This window comes from Pelobates fuscus, chromosome 8 (assembly GCF_036172605.1).
Source record: "Pelobates fuscus isolate aPelFus1 chromosome 8, aPelFus1.pri, whole genome shotgun sequence".
Lineage (NCBI taxonomy): Eukaryota > Metazoa > Chordata > Amphibia > Anura > Pelobatidae > Pelobates > Pelobates fuscus.
The window spans coordinates 171151850-171157955 of NC_086324.1; positions in this window are offsets into that span (position 1 = coordinate 171151850).

The window sequence follows — 6106 nt, forward strand, 5'->3', positions numbered from 1 at the left end:
GACATGGATAAATGGGCTGGCCATTCTTTGGGACTATATATTAAAATAAAGCCAGTTAGGCCCAGGGTGAGCTGTGTATGTCCTGGGGTCAGTAATCAGCCTGAGTGAGGAAGGCTCTATGGGAATGTATTGGTTTATTTTCCCTGCAGCATATGAATTCTATATACAGAGCCATGGATTCCAGATTCTGAGTGACATGGATAAATGGGCTGGCCATTCTATGGGACTATATATTAAAATAAAGCCAGTTAGGCCCAGGGTGAGCTGTGTATGTCCTGGGGTCAGTAATCAGCCTGAGTGAGGAAGGCTCTATGGGAATGTATTGGTTTATTTTCCCTGCAGCATATGAATTCTATATACAGAGCCATGGATTCCAGATTCTGAGTGACATGGATAAATGGGCTGGCTATTCTATGGGACTATATATTAAAATAAAGCCAGTTAGGCCCAGGGTGAGCTGTGTATGTCCTGGGGTCAGTAATCAGCCTGAGTGATGAGGGCTCTATGGGAATGTATTGGTTTATTTTCCCTGCAGCATATGAATTCTATATACAGAGCCATGGATTCCAGATTCTGAGTGACATGGATAAATGGGCTGGCTATTCTATGGGACTATATATTAAAATAAAGCCAGTTAGGCCCAGGGTGAGCTGTGTATGTCCTGGGGTCAGTAATCAGCCTGAGTGAGGAAGGCTCTATGGGAATGTATTGGTTTATTTTCCCTGCAGCATATGAATTCTATATACAGAGCCATGGATTCCAGATTCTGAGTGACATGGATAAATGGGCTGGCCATTCTATGGGACTATATATTAAAATAAAGCCAGTTAGGCCCAGGGTGAGCTGTGTATGTCATGGGGTCAGTAATCAGCCTGAGTGAGGAGGGCTCTATGGGAATGTATTGGTTTATTTTCCCTGCAGCATATGAATTCTATATACAGAGCCATGGATTCCAGATTCTGAGTGACATGGATAAATGGGCTGGCCATTCTATGGGACTATATATTAAAATAAAGCCAGTTAGGCCCAGGGTGAGCTGTGTATGTCCTGGGGTCAGTAATCAGCCTGAGTGAGGAAGGCTCTATGGGAATGTATTGGTTTATTTTCCCTGCAGCATTTGAATTCTATATACAGAGCCATGGATTCCAGATTCTGAGTGACATGGATAAATGGGCTGGCTATTCTATGGGACTATATATTAAAATAAAGCCAGTTAGGCCCAGGGTGAGCTGTGTATGTCCTGGGGTCAGTAATCAGCCTGAGTGAGGAGGGATCTATGGGAATGTATTGGTTTATTTTCCCTGCAGCATTTGAATTCTATATACAGAGCCATGGATTCCAGATTCTGAGTGACATGGATCAATGGGCTGGCCATTCTATGGGACTATATATTAAAATAAAGCCAGTTAGGACCAGGGTGAGCTGTGTATGTCCTGGGGTCAGTAATCAGCCTGAGTGAGGAGGGCTCTATGGGAATGTATTGGTTTATTTTCCCTGCAGCATATGAATTCTATATACAGAGCCATGGATTCCAGATTCTGAGTGACATGGATAAATGGGCTGGCCATTCTATGGGACTATATATTAAAATAAAGCCAGTTAGGCCCAGGGGAAGCTGTGTATGTCCTGGGGTCAGTAATCAGCCTGAGTGAGGAGGGCTCTATGGGAATGTATTGGTTTATTTTCCCTGCAGCATATGAATTCTATATACAGAGCCATGGATTCCAGATTCTGAGTGACATGGATAAATGGGCTGGCCATTCTATGGGACTATATATTAAAATAAAGCCAGTTAGGCCCAGGGTGAGCTGTGTATGTCCTGGGGTCAGTAATCAGCCTGAGTGAGGAGAGCTCTATGGGAATGTATTGGTTTATTTTCCCTGCAGCATTTGAATTCTATATACAGAGCCATGGATTCCAGATTCTGAGTGACATGGATAAATGGGCTGGCCATTCTATGGGACTATATATTAAAATAAAGCCAGTTAGGCCCAGGGTGAGCTGTGTATGTCCTGGGGTCAGTAATCAGCCTGAGTGAGGAGGGCTCTATGGGAATGTATTGGTTTATTTTCCCTGCAGCATATGAATTCTATATACAGAGCCATGGATTCCAGATTCTGAGTGACATGGATAAATGGGCTGGCCATTCTATGGGACTATATATTAAAATAAAGCCAGTTAGGCCCAGGGTGAGCTGTGTATGTCCTGGGGTCAGTAATCAGCCTGAGTGAGGAGGGCTCTATGGAAATGTATTGGTTTATTTTCCCTGCAGCATATGAATTCTATATACAGAGCCATGGATTCCAGATTCTGAGTGACATGGATAAATGGGCTGGCCATTCTATGGGACTATATATTAAAATAAAGCCAGTTAGGCCCAGGGTGAGCTGTGTATGTCCTGGGGTCAGTAATCAGCCTGAGTGAGGAAGGCTCTATGGGAATGTATTGGTTTATTTTCCCTGCAGCATATGAATTCTATATACAGAGTCATGGATTCCAGATTCTGAGTGACATGGATAAATGCACTGGCCATTCTATGGGACTATATATTAAAATAAAGCCAGTTAGGCCCAGGGTGAGCTGTGTATGTCCTGGGGTCAGTAATCAGCCTGAGTGAGGAAGGCTCTATAGGAATGTATTGGTTTATTTTCCCTGCAGCAAATGAATTCTATATACAGAGCCATGGATTCCAGATTCTGGGTGACATGGATAAATGGGCTGGCTATTCTATGGGACTATATATTAAAATAAAGCCAGTTAGGCCCAGGGTGAGCTGTGTATGTCCTGGGGTCAGTAATCAGCCTGAGTGAGGAGGGCTCTATGGGAATGTATTGGTTTATTTTCCCTGCAGCATATGCATTCTATATACAGAGCCATGGATTCCAGATTCTGAGTGACATGGATAAATGGGCTGGCCATTCTATGGGACTATATATTAAAATAAAGCCAGTTAGGCCCAGGGTGAGCTGTGTATGTCCTGGGGTCAGTAATCAGCCTGAGTGAGGAGGGCTCTATGGGAATGTATTGGTTTATTTTCCCTGCAGCATATGAATTCTATATACAGAGCCATGGATTCCAGATTCTGGGTGACATGGATAAATGGGCTGGCCATTCTATGGGACTATATATTAAAATAAAGCCAGTTAGGCCCAGGGTGAGCTGTGTATGTCCTGGGGTCAGTAATCAGCCTGAGTGAGGAGGGCTCTATGGGAATGTATTGGTTTATTTTCCCTGCAGCATTTGAATTCTATATACAGAGCCATGGATTCCAGATTCTGAGTGACATGGATAAATGGGCTGGCCATTCTATGGGACTATATATTAAAATAAAGCCAGTTAGGCCCAGGGTGAGCTGTGTATGTCCTGGGGTCAGTAATCAGCCTGAGTGAGGAGGGCTCTATGGGAATGTATTGGTTTATTTTCCCTGCAGCATATGAATTCTATATACAGAGCCATGGATTCCAGATTCTGAGTGACATGGATAAATGGGCTGGCCATTCTACAGGACTATATATTAAAATAAAGCCAGTTAGGACCAGGGTGAGCTGTGTATGTCCTGGGGTCAGTAATCAGCCTGAGTGAGGAAGGCTCTATGGTAATGTATTGGTTTATTTCCCCTGCAGCATATGAATTCTATATACAGAGCCATGGATTCCAGATTCTGGGTGACATGGATAAATGGGCTGGCCATTCTATGGGACTATATATTAAAATAAAGCCAGTTAGGCCCAGGGTGAGCTGTGTATGTCCTGGGGTCAGTAATCAGCCTGAGTGAGGAGGGCTCTATGGGAATGTATTGGTTTATTTTCCCTGCAGCATTTGAATTCTATATACAGAGCCATGGATTCCAGATTCTGAGTGACATGGATAAATGGGCTGGCTATTCTATGGGACTATATATTAAAATAAAGCCAGTTAGGCCCAGGGTGAGCTGTGTATGTCCTGGGGTCAGTAATCAGCCTGAGTGAGGAGGGCTCTATGGGAATGTATTGGTTTATTTTCCCTGCAGCATATGAATTCTATATACAGAGCCATGGATTCCAGATTCTGGGTGACATGGATAAATGGGCTGGCTATTCTATGGGACTATATATTAAAATAAAGCCAGTTAGGCCCAGGGTGAGTTGTGTATGTCCTGGGGTCAGTAATCAGCCTGAGTGAGGAAGGCTCTATGGGAATGTATTGGTTTATTTTCCCTGCAGCATATGAATTCTATATACAGAGCCATGGATTCCAGATTCTGAGTGACATGGATAAATGGGCTGGCTATTCTATGGGACTATATATTAAAATAAAGCCAGTTAGGCCCAGGGTGAGCTGTGTATGTCCTGGGGTCAGTAATCAGCCTGAGTGAGGAGGGCTCTATGGGAATGTATTGGTTTATTTTCCCTGCAGCATATGAGTTCTATATACAGAGCCATGGATTCCAGATTCTGAGTGACATGGATAAATGGGCTGGCCATTCTATGGGACTATATATTAAAATAAAGCCAGTTAGGCCCAGGGTGAGCTGTGTATGTCCTGGGGTCAGTAATCAGCCTGAGTGAGGAGGGCTCTATGGGAATGTATTGGTTTATTTTCCCTGCAGCATTTGAATTCTATATACAGAGCCATGGATTCCAGATTCTGAGTGACATGGATAAATGGGCTGGCCATTCTATGGGACTATATATTAAAATAAAGCCAGTTAGGCCCAGGGTGAGCTGTGTATGTCCTGGGGTCAGTAATCAGCCTGAGTGAGGAGGGCTCTATGGGAATGTATTGGTTTATTTTCCCTGCAGCATATGAATTCTATATACAGAGCCATGGATTCCAGATTCTGAGTGACATGGATAAATGGGCTGGCCATTCTATGGGACTATATATTAAAATAAAGCCAGTTAGGCCCAGGGTGAGCTGTGTATGTCCTGGGGTCAGTAATCAGCCTGCGTGAGGAGGGCTCTATGGGAATGTATTGGTTTATTTTCCCTGCAGCATTTGAATTCTATATACAGAGCCATGGATTCCAGATTCTGAGTGACATGGATAAATGGGCTGGCCATTCTATGGGACTATATATTAAAATAAAGCCAGTTAGGCCCAGGGTGAGCTGTGTATGTCCTGGGGTCAGTAATCAGCCTGAGTGAGGAGGGCTCTATGGGAATGTATTGGTTTATTTTCCCTGCAGCATATGAATTCTATATACAGAGCCATGGATTCCAGATTCTGAGTGACATGGATAAATGGGCTGGCTATTCTATGGGACTATATATTAAAATAAAGCCAGTTAGGCCCAGGGTGAGCTGTGTATGTCCTGGGGTCAGTAATCAGCCTGAGTGAGGAGGGCTCTATGGGAATGTATTGGTTTATTTTCCCTGCAGCATTTGAATTCTATATACAGAGCCATGGATTCCAGATTCTGGGTGACATGGATAAATGGGCTGGCCATTCTATGGGACTATATATTAAAATAAAGCCAGTTAGGCCCAGGGTGAGCTGTGTATGTCCTGGGGTCAGTAATCAGCGTGAGTGAGGAGGGCTCTATGGGAAAGTATTGGTTTATTTTCCCTGCAGCATTTGAATTCTATATACAGAGCCATGGATTCCAGATTCTGAGTGACATGGATAAATGGGCTGGCCATTCTATGGGACTATATATTAAAATAAAGCCAGTTAGGCCCAGGGTGAGCTGTGTATGTCCTGGGGTCAGTAATCAGCCTGAGTGAGGAGGGCTCTATGGGAATGTATTGGTTTATTTTCCCTGCAGCATATGAATTCTATATACAGAGCCATGGATTCCAGATTCTGAGTGACATGGATAAATGGGCTGGCTATTCTATGGGACTATATATTAAAATAAAGCCAGTTAGGCCCAGGGTGAGCTGTGTATGTCCTGGGGTCAGTAATCAGCCTGAGTGAGGAAGGCTCTAGTCTATGGGATGGCTGCTTGATTAATGTATTGGTTTATTTTCCCTGCAGCATATGAATTCCACATACTGTAGGCAGCACTTTTACAGTACAGCCCCTCCATGTACAGTGTCAATGTGATTAATATTAATAATAATAATAATGATAATGTGGCTGTTTGTTGGGTATTCGATGGGGGATCCCTAACAACCCATGTACA